The 15269-nt window shown below is 50.2% G+C and overlaps 1 pseudogene; it reads right to left on the bottom strand.

Annotated features, from left to right (window-relative positions):
- Positions 1-11323, bottom strand: part of LOC141134394 (alanine--tRNA ligase, mitochondrial-like) — a 31655-nt pseudogene extending 20332 nt beyond the window's left edge.
- Between the last annotated feature and the right edge of the window lie 3946 nt (positions 11324-15269).

The raw sequence follows: 15269 nt of genomic DNA on the forward strand, positions 1-15269 counted from the left end.
GGAGGGGGGCTGTGTGGAGGAGACTGGGATACAAGAAGGGGGGCTGTGTGGAGGAGACTGGGATACAAGAAGGGGAGGCTGTGTGGAGGAGACTGGGATACAAGGAGGGGGACTGTGTGGAGGAGACTGGTATACAAGGAGGGAGGCTGTGTGGAGGAGATTGGTATACAAGGAGGGGGGCTGTGTGGAGGAGACAGGTATACAAGGAGGGGATCTGTGCAGAGGAGACTGGTATACAAGGAGGGGGGGGGCTGTGTGGAGGAGACTGGGATACAAGGAGGGGGGCTGTGTGGAGGAGACTGGGATACAAGGAGGGGGAGGGGGGGCTGTGTGGAGGAGACTGGGATACAAGGAGGGGATCTGTGTGGAGAAGACTGGTATACAAGGAGGGGGGGGCTATGTGGAGGAGACTGGGATACAAGGAGGGGGGCTGTGTGGAGGAGACTGGGATACAAGGAGGGGGGCTGTGTGGAGGAGACTGGGATACAAGGAGGGGGGCTGTGTGGAGGAGACTGGTATACAAGGAGGGAGGCTGTGTGGAGGAGACTGGGATTCAAGAAGGGGGGCTGTGTGGAGGAGACTGGTATACAAGGAGGGGGGGCTGTGTGGAGGAGACTGGGATACAAGAAGGGTGGACTGTGTGGAGGAGACTGGGATACAAGAAGGGGGGGCTGTGTGGAGGAGACTGGGATACAAGAAGGGGGGGCTTTGTGGAGGAGACTGGTATACAAGAAGGGGGGGCTGTGTGGAGGAGACTGGTATACAAGAAGGGGGGGCTATGTGGAGGAGACTGGGATACATAAAGGGGGGGCTGTGTGGAGGAGACTGGGATACAAGAAGGGGGGGCTGTGTGGAGGAGACTGGTATACAAGGAGGGGGGCTGGGGCTGTGTGGAGGAGACTGGTATACAAGAAGGGGGGGCTGTGTGGAGGAGACTGGGATACATAAAGGGGGGGCTGTGTGGAGGAGACTTTGATACAAGAAGGGGGGGGCTGTGTGGAGGAGACTGGGATACATGAAGGGGGCTGTGTGGAGGAGACTGGTATACAAGAAGGGGGGGCTGTGTGTAGGAGACTGGGATACAAGAAGGGGGGGCTGTGTGGAGGAGACTGGGATACAAGGAGGGGGGCTGTGTGGAGGAGACTGGTATACAAGGAGGGGGGGGATGTGGAGGTGACTGGGATACAAGGAGGGGGGCTGTGTGGAGGAGACTGGTATACAAGAAGGGGGGGATGTGTGGAGGAGACTTGTATACAAGAAGGGGGGGCTGTGTGGAGGAGACTGGTATACAAAAAGGGGGGGCTGTGTGGAGGAGACTGGTATACAAGAAGGGGGGGGCTGTGTGGAGGAGACTGGTATACAAGAAGGGGGGGCTGTGTGGAGGAGACTGGTATACAAGAAGGGGGGCTGTGTGGAGGAGAATGGTATACAAGGAGGAAGGCTTTGTGGAGGAGACTGGGATACAAGAAGGGGAGACTGGGATACAAGAAGGGGGGCTGTGTGGAGGAGACTGGGATACAAGAAGGGGGGCTGTGTGGAGGAGACTGGGATACAAGTAGGGGGGGCTGTGTGGAGGAGACTGGGATACAAGAAGGGGGGGCTGTGTGGAGGAGACTGGGATACATGAAGGGGGGGGCTGTGTGGAGGAGACTGGGATACAAGAAGGGGGGGCTGTGTGGAGGAGACTGGGATACAAGAAGGGGGGCTGTGTGGAGGAGACTGGGATACAAGAAGGGGGGCTGTGTGGAGGAGACTGGTATACAAGGAGGGGGGATGTGTGGAGGAGACTGGTATACAAGGAGGGGGGCTGTGTGTAGGAGACAGGTATACAAGGAGGAGGTTGTTTGTGTGGAGGAGACAGGTATACAAGGAGGGGATCTGTGTGGAGGAAACTGGGATACAAGGAGGGGGGGCTGTGCAGGGGACTGAGGTGCAAAGAAAGGGGAATGCAGGGAAGGGGGGCTGAGGACACTGATGTAAAGGGGGAAGGTCTGTGATGTAAGGAGGGGAGCTGTGATGTAAATTGGGGGACTTGAATGGATAGAGGTATGGGATGTAAAGATGGCACTGTATTGTAAAAGGGTGCTGTATTGCCACTATTTTTCTTCAGGCCAGGTCCAGAGACGCAGGTGGAGACCACGGCTGAAGAAATACGTGGAGAGGTGCCACAAAATACTCCACCCCTGCAACCTCCACCGAATACATGGGCAGGGCAAAGGGGGTGGAGTCAGGGGCAGAGCCAGGGGCAGCAAAATGAGGTTTCGCCTAGGGCAGAGGTCTCCAAACTTTTCAAAGGAACACTTTATTGTCATTTAGACTTTAGGAGGGCCGGGTTGTGGCCAGCAGGGGCAGAAAATGTCATGGGCCTAGCATCAGTGAGAATAAATATGGCCTCAGGGTTGGTGGACCATAGGAGGAGTATTCCCCCTATTAGTAGGAGGAATAGTATTCCATCATTGGTATCGGAGGAGGATATAGTGCCCCATTGTTGGTGTCAGTGGAAGGAATTGTGCCCCAAGGGCCGCATAAAGGCTAGCAAAGGGCCACATCTGGCCCTCGGGCTGCAGTTTGGAGACAAGCCAAGGCTAACGCTGCGCACTGCGCTAAAACAAAGAGGTATGGAAGTTCAGCTGCCAGCATCTAAAGTCAGAATACAGACTCCACAGATAATAGTAAAATAAAAAATGCAGCGCTAGAACAGTAGCATAAAATAATAACAGAAAATCAAGCAGTGATAGAACTAATAAAAGTCCAATATCACAAGTCCATATATTGAAGAATGGATATACTGTAGTAGCCAACACCTGTGCTCTGTGCAGATAAAAGGGCTATAAGTGAAGATAGGGTGATATTCCTCCACACCAGAGAGAATCTCGTTCCACACCCAGTGAGAGTAAGTAAGCCTGCTTACCAGTTATCCATGACTAGGGATGAGCTTCGAGTTCGAGTCGAACTCATGTTCGACTCGAACATTGGCTGTTCGCAAGTTCACCGAACAGCGAACAATTTGGGGTGTTCGCGGCAAATTCGAATGCCGCGGAACACCCTTTAAAAGTCTATGGGAGAAATCAAAAGTGCTAATTTTAAAGGCTAATATGCAAGTTATTGTCATAAAAAGTGTTTGGGGACCTGGGTCCTGCCCCAGGGGACATGGATCAATGCAAAAAAAAGTTTTAAAAACGGCCGTTTTTTCAGGAGCAGTGATTTTAATAATGCTTAAAGTCAATCAATAAAAGTGTAATATCCCTTTAAATTTCGTACCTGGGGGGTGTCTATAGTGTGCCTGTAAAGGGGCGCATGTTTCCTGTGTTTAGAACAGTCTGACAGCAAAATCACATTTTGAAGGAAAAAACTCATTTAAAACTACTCGCGGCTATTGCATTGCAGACAATACACATAGAAGTTCATTGATAAAAACGACATGGGAATTCCCCAAAGGGGAACCCCGAACCAAAATTAAAAAAAAAAAATGACGTGGGAGTCCCCCTAAATTCCATACCAGGCCCTTCAGGTCTGGTATGGATATTAAGGGGAACCCCGGCCAAAATTAAAAAAAAAAAATGACGTGGGGTTCCCCCTAAATTCCATACCAGACCTGAAGGGTCTGGTATGGATTTTAAGGGGAACCCCGCGCCAAAAAAAAAAAAAAAAACGGCGTGGGGTCCCCCCAAAAATCCATACCAGACCCTTATCCGAGCACGCAACCTGGCAGGCCGCAGGAAAAGAGGGGGGGACGAGAGTGCGGCCCCCCCTCCCTCCTGAACCGTAACAGGCCACATGCCCTCAACATTGGTAGGGTGCTTTGGGGTAGCCCCCCAAAACACCTTGTCCCCATGTTGATGAGGACAAGGGCCTCATCCCCACAACCCTGGCCGGTGGTTGTGGGGGTCTGCGGGCGGAGGGCTTATCGGAATCTGGAAGCCCCCTTTAACAAGGTGACCCCCAGATCCCGGCCCCCCCCTGTGTGAAATGGTAAGGGGGTACATAAGTACCCCTACCATTTCACGAAAAAAGTGTCAAAAATGTTAAAAATGACAAGAGACAGTTTTTGACAATTCCTTAATTTAAATGCTTCTTCTTTCTTCTATCTTCCTTCTATCTTCCTTCATCTTCTGGCTCTTCTGGTTCTTCCTCCGGCGTTCTCGTCCAGCATCTCCTCCGCGGCGTCTTCTATCTTCTTCTCCTCGGGCCGCTCCGCACCCATGGCATGGGGGGGAGGCTCCCGCTCTTCTCTTCTTCTTTTCTTCTCTTCTTCTCTTCTTCTTTTCTTCTCCGGGCCGCTCCGCAATCCATGCTGGCATGGAGGGAGGCTCCCGCTGTGTGACGGCGCTCCTCGTCTGACAGTTCTTAAATAACGGGGGGGCGGGGCCACCCGGTGACCCCGCCCCCCTCTGACGCACGGTGACTTGACGGGACTTCCCTGTGACGTCACGGGGAATGCCACAGGGAAGTCCCGTCAAGTCACCGTGCGTCAGAGGGGGGCGGGATCACCGGGTGGCTCCGCCCCCCCGTTATTTAAGAACTGTCAGACGAGGAGCGCCGTCACACAGCGGGAGCCTCCCTCCATGCCAGCATGGATTGCGGAGCGGCCCGGAGAAGAAAATGAAGAAGAGAAGAAGAGAAGAAAAGAAGAAGAGAAGAGCGGGGGCCTCCCCCCCATGCCATGGGTGCGGAGCGGCCCGAGGAGAAGAAGACAGAAGACGCCGCGGAGGAGATGCTGGACGAGAACGCCGGAGGAAGAACCAGAAGAGCCAGAAGAACCAGAAGAACCAGAAGATGAAGGAAGATAGAAGAAAGAAGAAGCATTTAAATAAAGGAATTGTCAAAAACTGTCTCTTGTCATTTTTAACATTTTTGACACTTTTTTTGTGAAATGGTAGGGGTACTTATGTACCCCCTTACCATTTCACACAGGGGGGGGCCGGGATCTGGGGGTCACCTTGTTAAAGGGGGCTTCCAGATTCCGATAAGCCCCCCGCCCGCAGACCCCCACAACCACCGGCCAGGGTTGTGGGGATGAGGCCCTTGTCCTCATCAACATGGGGACAAGGTGTTTTGGGAGGCTACCCCAAAGCACCCTCCCAATGTTGAGGGCATGTGGCCTGGTACGGTTCAGGAGGGAGGGGGGGCTGCACTCTCGTCCCCCCCTCTTTTCCTGCGGCCTGCCAGGTTGCGTGCTCGGATAAGGGTCTGGTATGGATTTTTGGGGGGACCCCACGCCGATTTTTTTTTTTTTTTTGGCGCGGGGTTCCCCTTAAAATCCATACCAGACCTGAAGGGTCTGGTATGGAATTTAGGGGGAACCCCACGTCATTTTTTTTTTTTTAATTTTGGCCGGGGTTCCCCTTAATATCCATACCAGACCTGAAGGGCCTGGTATGGAATTTAGGAGGACTCCCACGTCATTTTTTTTTTTTTAATTTTGGTTCGGGGTTCCCCTTTGGGGAATTCCCATGCCGTTTTTATCAATGAACTTCTATGTGTATTGTCGGCAATGCAATAGCCGCGAGTAGTTTTAAATGAGTTTTTTCCTTCAAAATGTCATTTTGCTGTCAGACTGTTCTAAACACAGGAAACATGCGCCCCTTTACAGGCATACTATAGACACCCCCCAGGTACGAAATTTAAAGGGATATTACACTTTTATTGTTTGACTTTAAGCATTATTAAAATCACTGCTCCTGAAAAAACGTCCGTTTTTAAAACTTTTTTTTGCATTGATCCATGTCCCCTGGGGCAGGACCCAGGTCCCCAAACACTTTTTATGACAATAACTTTCATATAAGCCTTTAAAATTAGCACTTTTGATTATTCATGTTCGTGTCCAATAGACTTTAACGGTGTTCGCATGTTCGAACGAACTTTTTTCCTGTTCGCATGTTCTGGTGCGAACCGAACAGGGGGGTGTTCGGCTCATCCCTATCCATGACCACAGATAAAAGTGGTCTCACCAAGCGTAGGGAAATGGTTCTCCCCAGAAACCTCATAGGCTCTCTTCAACTCTCACCAATCACTCGATACTCCTCTGCTGCCAGAGGAGGAATATTACCCTATCTTCACCTATAGCCCTTTTATCTGCACGGAGCACGGATGTTGGCTACTATACCCATTCTTCAATATATGAACTTGGGATATTGGACTTTTATTAGTTCTTGATATTCTTTTATTTTATGCTACTGTTCTAGCACTGCATTTTTAAAATTTTACCGTAGTTTGGAGACCCCTGGCCTAGGGTGTCAAAAATCCTTACACCAGCCGCTCCCGGTTGGTGGAGAACTGAGAGCAGGGAAACGCAGACAGGAAACTACAACTCCCAGATCTTGGAGGGAGGCAGCAGGGTGCGCCAGGGAGTCAGCACCCACATGACTGGCTCGGGCTGCATGTTTAGTTGACCCCAGGACAGGAGCATCCCATCCCCAGGACTGGAAAAGGCCATGCAAGGACCTGCTGAACTAGCACGGGCAGCTGCCATCACTGTGCTGAGAGACCCTGACACCTGCAGCTGAACCCCACATCCCATTCCCCCCCATACACCCTATTTACCCTGCCCCAGACCAGTGCCCACCCAGTAACCCCAAAATAGCCATTAACACTGTGGGTCCTGCTGGGAGCTGTTGATCCTGCTGAGTGCTGGCCATGGCCAGCAGGATCAACAGGCCATGGTAAGCTATCAGCAGGATCCACAGACCAGCGGCCAGCAGGACCCACAGGTCCGCGGGCAGCTCCCAGCATTACCCACAGCGCCTGCTGGCCGCTGACCTTTGGGTCCTGCTGGCCACTGACCTTTGGGTCCTGCTGGCTGCTGACCTTTGGGTCGGCTGGCCACTGGCCTTTGGGTCCTGCTGGCTTGTGGGTCCTGCTGGCCGCTGATCTCCCACTTACCTGGCGGCCGTTGTCATACCAAGTCCCTCCTCCTGGGCTGGCTCCTATGATAGAGAGCACACTGGTGACATCTATCATAGGAGCCAGTCCAGGAGGCAGGACTTCGTATGGCAGTGGCTGTGCCAGGGAAAGCGGGAGATCTCCGCTCTGTGTAATCCCGTTGACTCTTCTCTCTAATCTCCATGCACTGAACAGACTGCATTGATGGGCACTGGCAAGGCTGCATTGATGGGCACTGGCGAGGCTGCATTGATGGGCACTGGCGATGGTGAGCTGATTCGGTGGTTCAATGGGCCACTTGACTGGACTTGCCCCCCAGGCCTATGGCTGCCAGCCCTCCCCTGCCTCTACCCCCAACCAAGGAGTAAGAGAAGGAATAAAAATAGAGAATACATGGAAAGCAGAGCAAAAGAGGGGGAGGAACAAAGAAAAAGAGAGAAAGATTAAGAGAAAGAACAAGAAAGATGGCTAGAGAGAGGGATGAGGAAAAAAAACAAGAAATTAGGATAGAGAGAGATAAAAGGGGAAGAAAGGAGAACAAAGAGAAAGAGTGATACAGGGGTTGTAATACTGTATGAGTGGAAGGGACTCAGGGAGCGCTAAATGTCCATGGGTTAGGGGTGCAAATTACTTTGGGTGCTTGGGTGCTGACAACCCAGGCTACAAAAATAATTTTACTGTTAGGGGTCCCCATAACTTGGGAAATTTTATCAAGGGGTCACGGCACTAGAAAGGTTGAGAACCACTGTTCTATTATAAAGGAAGTATAGAACTATATATAAACATTGTATATACAATGGCAGACCCTACATATCCTCTAACCTTTTTCTCCTCCTCTGCAAGCTCCTCCAGGGCTGCCTTGTCCAGAGAAGAACCTCGCTCCACCAATATCAAGCCTGTGAGGTCCAGAGGAAAGCCCAGATTATGGAACAGAAACCACGCCATGTCCGCTGCAAACAGAGAGACAAAACGTGTGAATCAGAGCGCCCTCTGCTAGATGTGGGTAATGTTACAGAAGTTTACTCCTCTTGTGGGGTCTGTAGACATGGCTGTATTCCCTATGTAATGAAAACCTTTCCCAGGATCCAGGGTCTTCTTTCAGGTTCCATCACTATGCCTGAGCTGAGCCTTTATCTCCACAAAGCCTCTGATATGCTCTGCTGTTGTCTGGCCTGCTACACTCTTCCACCGGTACCCTCTGCTGCCTCTATACCGCATCGGTGCCCCCTGCTGCCTCTCTACCCCACCCGTGTCACCGGCTGCCTCTCTACCCCATCGGTGCCCTCTGCTGCCTCTCTACCGCATCAGTGCCCTCTGCTGCCTCTCTACCCCACCCGTGCCCTCTGCTGCCTCTCTACCCCATCGGTGCCCTCTGCTGCCTCTCTATTCCATCGGTGCCCTCTGCTGCCTCTCTACCCCATTGGTGCCCTCTGCTGCCTCTCTTCTCCATTGGTGGCCTCTGCCGCCTCTCTACCTCATCGGTGCCCCCTGCTGCCTCTCTATCCCATTGGTGCCCTCTGTTGCATCTCTACCCCATCGGTTCCCCCTGCTGCCTCTCTACCCCATTAGTACCCTCTGCTGCCTCTCTACCCCAGCAGTGCCCTCTGCTGCATCCCTACCCCACCGGCACCCTCTGCTGCCTTTCTACCCCACCGGTGCCCTCTTCTGCCTCTCTACCCCATTGGTACCCTCTGTTGCCTCTCTACTCTCAGGTACGCTCCTGCGATCATCAGAACTATCCTTCTCTCCATAGATATGGACTTCCTACATCTGTACAAAATATATATTTTATATCTGGCTTGTATCATGACATCACAGGGTGGCTGCTGACACCTACTGGGAAATATTTTACCGGCACCTTCCTGCTGTAGAGTGCCATCTATGATGCGGCTCTCCCACTGGAGAGAAGGTAAACATGCCTCTTCGTTCTCATCCAGGATTCTCATAATCTGAAATGAAATAAATCTCTCCATTACTTAGCACCTAGCTCAGGTACTTCAGCACACAGCCTCTGGGTGTCACTGTAGAGAAGGGAGCAGCTCTATGGCCCGCCCATGAGTTACAGCTAGCTTAAGTACTTCAGCACACAGCCTCTGGGTGTTACTGCAGAGAAGGGAGCAGATCTATGGCCCACCCATGAGGAACAGCTAGCTCAAGTACTTTAGCACACAGCCTCTGGGTGTCACTGCAGAGAAGGGAGCAGCTCTATGGCCCACCCACGAGGATCAGCTAGCTCAGGTACTTAAGCATGCAGCCTCTGAATGTCACTGCATAGTGATAACCAGTGCTGTGACCCACCCATGAGGATCAGCTAGCTTAGGTATTCCAACACACAGATTCTGAGTGTCACTGCAGAGAGAGCAGCAGTTCTGTAGCCCACCCATGAGGATCAGCTACCTCAGGTACTTTAACACACAGCTTCTGGAAGTTACTGGAGAGAGAGAGAAACAGCTCTGTGGCCTACCCACAAGGATCAGCTAGCTCAGGTAATTCAACACGCAGCCTCTGGGTGTCACTGCAGGGAGGGGAGCAGCTCAATGGCCTGCCCATGAGGATCAGCTAGCTCAGGTACATCAAAACAAAGCCTCTGGATGTCACTGCAGAGAAAAAAGCAGCTCTATGGTCCACTCACGAGCATTAGCAAGCTCAGGTACTCCAGCACAAAGCCCCTCATCAATTCCCTACCCTCCTGATCCTTACTGGTGTTGGCCCACCTCTTACAGTTATTAGAATTCTCTGCTATCAATCATTTTTGCCCTTTGTCGTGTGTTGGTGTGACCTTTAGGGCTGGTGTCAGGCACTGTACTTCTGTTCCCATGAAAGAACACATCCCCAACATCCCTTTAGAAGTGCATGCTGGTGATTGGGTGCTGATGTTACCTGTGCAATCTGCTGATTACTCGGTTATGCTCTGTGTAATCAGGGAACTGATCAGCAGAATGCACTGCTAAAATCTGTAGAACCCAGTAGCCAGCAGGGAGGAACTTGCACATCTAAAGGGAAACTGAGGACGTGTTCTTTCATATAATGAGCAGTTGTCAGTCCACCCACGAAGAGCACCTAGAGCCTCTCCTGATTGGGTACAATTGGTGTGCTAACGTTCACCAGGCATTAAAAGCAAAGGAGGATGTAGACCAATAGATCTACCATGTCCAGTCTCAGGGGGTTCCCTCTCCCTATTCAGGAGGAAACTGACCTGGAGGGGGATGGGGAGCTTTCTCTAGTTTCCATCCACCGGAGAATGGGCTAGCACAGAGATAGCACAGAATGCTCGGAACATTGTACTAGAAGACATCAAATTCTCCAAATTTCACATAACACATGTAGAGGCTGGGTACTGAGGGGCTGGGTACCAAAGTGCTAGGGAACCGAGAGGTGGGGTACTGAGGGGCTGGGTACCAGGAGACTGGGTACTGAGGGGCTGGGTAGCAGGAGACTGGGTACTGAGGGGCTGGGTACCCGGAGACTGAGTACTGAGGGGTTGGGTACCCGGAGACTGGGTACCTGGAGACTGGGTACTGAGGGGCTGGGTACCCAGAGACTGGGTACTGAGGGGCTGGGTACCTGGAGACTGGGTACTGAGGGGCTGGGAACTGAGGGGCTGAAAACAGAGGGGCTGAGAACAGATGGGGCTGGGTACTGGGATGCTGGATACCAGGAGGTTTGGTACTAAGGGCAGGGAACGGAGGGTCTAGGTACCAGGAAACTGGGTACGGAAGGAATGGGCAGTGATGTGGTAGGTGCTGAAGGGCTGGATACCATGAGGCTGGGTACTGAGGGGCTGGGTACCATGAGGCTGGGTACTGAGGGGCTGGGTGCCAGAAGACGGTACTGAGGGTTTGGGTACAGAGTGGCTGGGTACCAGGAGATTGGGAACTGAAGGAATGGGCAGTGATGTGCTAGGTACTGAAGGGCTGGATACTGAGTGATTGGGCACTGAGGGTCTGGATACTGATGAGTTAGGCACTGATGGGCTGGATATTTCAAGGATAGGTACGGAGGGGCTGAGCACTGAGGGGCTGGGTAGAGAGGGGCTGAGCACTGAGGGGCTGGGTAGAGAGGGCATGGGCACTGAGGGGCTGGGTAGAGAGGGAATGGGAACTGAGGGGCTGGGTAGAGAGGGAATGGGCACTGAGGGGCTGTATATTGATGGGCTGTGTTCTGAGGGACAGAGTGGAGCTAATCACCTGCATACCCCTCCCATTTATACTGGGGGTGATCTGTTTTCTGGGGGTGGGGGAAACTGACAGGCTGAACAGAACCATTTACAATCAGAACACTGAGCCATGGTGTGCAGAGCATGCTGGGAAGGTAGACGCTCCCTATTAATCGATATCTCATTATAGTGACTTACCTGTGACTTCTCCCTGTGCAGTTCAGGATACGCATTGCCCTGCAATACACAGAACACTCCACCATTACTAGAGAACAAGCCCCACATTACTACAGAACACACCCCACATTACTAAAGAACACACCCCCCATTACTAGAGAACATGCCCCACAATACTAGAGAACATGCCCCCATTACTAGAGAACACACCCCCATTACTAGAGAACACACCCCACATTACTACAGAACATGCCCCCATTACTACAGAACACACCCCCAATTACTAGAGAACATGCCCCCCATTACTACAGAACACACCCCCATTACTAGAGAACACCCCCCACATTATTAGAGAACACACCCCCCATTACTACAGAACATGCCTCCCATTATTAGAGAACACGCCCCCATTACAATATAAGAAATATAAGAAACCTGTGTTACAATATCAGACATACATGGTTACATAATTAGTCAGATTGAAAAAAGACACAAGTCCATCCAGTTCAATTAATTAAAAAAAAATCACACAATCTCATACACACAATCCTTCACCCACAGTTGATCAGTTGAGTTGAAAAACAGTTGATCAGTTGAGTTGAAAAAACTCCAGCAAAATATGATCCAATTTACTACAGCAGGGGAAAAATTCCTTCCTGATCCCAAGGGAGGCAATCAGATATTCCCTGGATCACCTTTACCTATAAATGTCAGTATGTTGAATTTTCGTTTTTACGGTAATAATATAAATATTTCAATAATTCATATTGATGAGGAAAGTTCCAAGAAAGTCCGTTCAGTACTCGTGTAAAAACTCAAAAATTGATTTAATAATAAAAATAGCAAAAAAATACAAGAACAATATCAAAGTATAGAATGTCATTAATAATAATGTATAATATTCTTAAATCAGATGTGTGTGTGTAGATATGACAGCAATGTCCTCCTGGTGTGCGTGAGTGTCTCCCAAAACTCTCTGTTACTAGCTTTATACTCCTAAATTCAGCCCCCACCTTCTCCTAAAATCCGACTCCTCCTTCGTTAAAAGGAAAGGTTCTTAATTGACTTGTAGTCCTACAGAAAATTGCGGGATTTCCTGGGACATATCTTTCCTCCCACCTCTCCCGCAAGGGTGGGGGTTATTCAGTCACTAAACTTTGACATTCCTGAGGAGTGGGCCAAGAGGGGCTATATGTAAAATCATTTATAATATACAATATAAGTTTCCTTTAACTCCTAAATCACATATATTAGTATGTATATTATATTCATTTAAAAACGCAATGTTCTTATTAATATCCTAATTAGGGATGAGCTTCGTGTTTGAGTTGAACGCACATTCGACTCGAACATCGGCTGTTCGGTCGTTCGCCGAATTAGGAACGATATGGGCCGTTCGTGCCAAATTTGAGTGGCGCGTCACGGCCCATAATTAACTGCGGCATCGCATTGCATTGCTGGCTGATGATTGGCCAAGTATGCACTATGACCCGCATGCTTGGCCAATCACAGCGCCGTCTGAACACAGAGCCGTAATTGGCCAAAGCCAAGGAGGCTTTGGCCAATTATGGCTCAGGGGGTTTAGTACACGCCCCACACTATATAAGGTCGCATGCACGGCGGCCCTGTGTAGTGTGTTACGGCGTTCAGAGAGAGAGAGAGAGAGAGAGAGACAGTGTCGTTTGATTTAAGTTAGATAGAGTAGGCAGGTCGAATCAGTTAGCTGCAGTTAAAGTGTATTGTATATATATATATATATATATATATATATATATATATATATATATATATATATATATATATATATATATATATATATATATATATATATATATATATGCATCCCAGGTGTTGTATGTATATATATATATATATATATATATATATATATATTTATATATACACTGTATTCAGTTCAGCTAGATCCTGTTCTTCTCTTCCTAATATGCTGACAGGCAGGCAGGTGTTTTTACAGTATTTCCAGCTACTGTACTGTGTACCCTGCACAATCTCACCTACAGTATAGCTACCTGCAGCCAGGTGCTTGTGTAGGCTCATTGAAGTATTTCCAGCTACTGTACTGTGTACCCTGCACAGTCTCACCTACAGTATAGTTACCTGCAGCCAAGAGCTTGTGTAGGCTCATTGAAGTATTTCCAGCTACTGTACTGTGTACCCTGCACAGTCTCACCTACAGTATAGTTACCTGCAGCCAAGAGCTTGTGTAGGCTCATGGAAGTATTTCCAGCTACTGTACTGTGTAACCTGCACAGTCTCACCCACAGTATAGCTACCTGCAGCCAGGTGCTTGTGTAGGCTCATTGAAGTATTTCCAGCTACTGTACTGTGTAACCTGCACAGTCTCACCCACAGTATAGCTACCTGCAGTCAGGTGCTTGTGTAGGCTCACTGAAGTATTTCCAGCTACTGTACTATGTACCCTACACAGTCTCAACTACAGTATAGCTACCTGCAGCCAAGTGCTTGTGTAGGCTCATGGAAGTTTTTCCAGCTACTGTACTGTGTACCCTGCACAGTCTCACCTACAGTATAGCTACCTGCAGTCAGGTTCTTGTGTAGGCTCATTGAAGTATTTCCAGCTACTGTACTGTGTACCCTGCACAGTCTCACCTACAGTATAGCTAACTGCAGCCAGGAGCTTGTGTAGGCTCACTGAAGTATTTCCAGCTACTGTACTGTGTACCCTGCACAGTCTCACCTACAGTATAGCTACCTGCAGCCAGGAACTTGTGTAGGCTCATTGAAGTATTTCCAGCTACAGTACTGTGTACCCTGCACAGTCTCAACTACAGTATAGCTACCTGCAGCCGGGTGCTTGTGTAGGCTCTTTGAAGTATTTCCAGTTACTGTACTGTGTACCCCGCACAGTTGCACCTACAGTATAGCTACCTGAAGACAAGTGCAGGTGTTATTATACTAATAATACTACAGGCAGGCAGTTGATTCTGCTAGCTGCAGTATAATCGGTATATATATATATAAATCCCAGTTGTGTGCAGCTCACTGCAGGCCAATAGTATGTCTGGAAGGCCAACAAGGAGAGGCAGACAGTCACAAGCCAATAAAAGAGGGCAAGCAGGCTCTGTGCCTAGAGGCAACAGTGCTGGTCGTGGACACGGTGCATCCTCATCAGCACATGGCTGTGGGACACGCTTGGCCTTTTTTTCGGCAGCTGGCTGCGTTGAGCCGCAACATGTGGAAGACTTGGTCGAGTGGATGACCAAGCCGTCCTCATCCTCCTCATCCTCTCTCTCCCAGACTCAGGGTACTTTGTCTGGCAAAGCAGCTGCCAACGTGGCCTCTTCCCTCGGCTCAATGGCATCAGTCACTCCTTCCCTAGCCCCACCATGTTCTCCTAAGGAGTCCCCCGAACTGTTTGACCACAGTGTTGGGTACATGCTCCAGGAGGATGCCCAGCGTTTTGAAGGCTCCGATGATGGTACTCAGCTAGAGGAAGGCAGTAACGTGAACCCAGACAGAGGGGGTGCCCAAGAAGGACAGCAATCTGGCAGTCATGTTCCCCCTGCTGCAGCATACTGCCAGGTTTGCTCCAGTGATGAGGAGGGAGGGGATGATGAGGTTACTGACTCCACGTGGGTGCCTGATAGGAGAGAGGAGGAGGATGAGGGGGCACATCACCAACGAGGCAGGATGCCCTCCAGGGGCCAGCCTAAGGCCAGCACACTGACTGCATCACACCACAGAGCTTCGCATGTGCAGGGCGCTGCTGTCTCTGCTCATTATTCCAAAAGTTCTTTGGTGTGGGCCTTTTTTGAGACGAGTGCATTAGATTGCACCATTGCTATTTGCAACATATGTTTCAAGCGTATCTCGTGTTGCCAAAACATCTCCCGCTTGGGCACCACATGCTTGACCAGACATATGTTGACCTGCCATGCAGTTTGTTTGCAAGCGTACCTAAAAGACCCACACCAAAGAACAAAGAGGACCTCTCCTTGCTCCTCATCAGCTGGGATCTCCAACCCCACTATACCTTCAGTCCTCTCTGAGACCTGCACTGAGAGGAATGAAG

The sequence above is a fragment of the Aquarana catesbeiana genome, linkage group LG03 (genome assembly GCF_042186555.1).
Source record: "Aquarana catesbeiana isolate 2022-GZ linkage group LG03, ASM4218655v1, whole genome shotgun sequence".
NCBI lineage: Eukaryota > Metazoa > Chordata > Amphibia > Anura > Ranidae > Aquarana > Aquarana catesbeiana.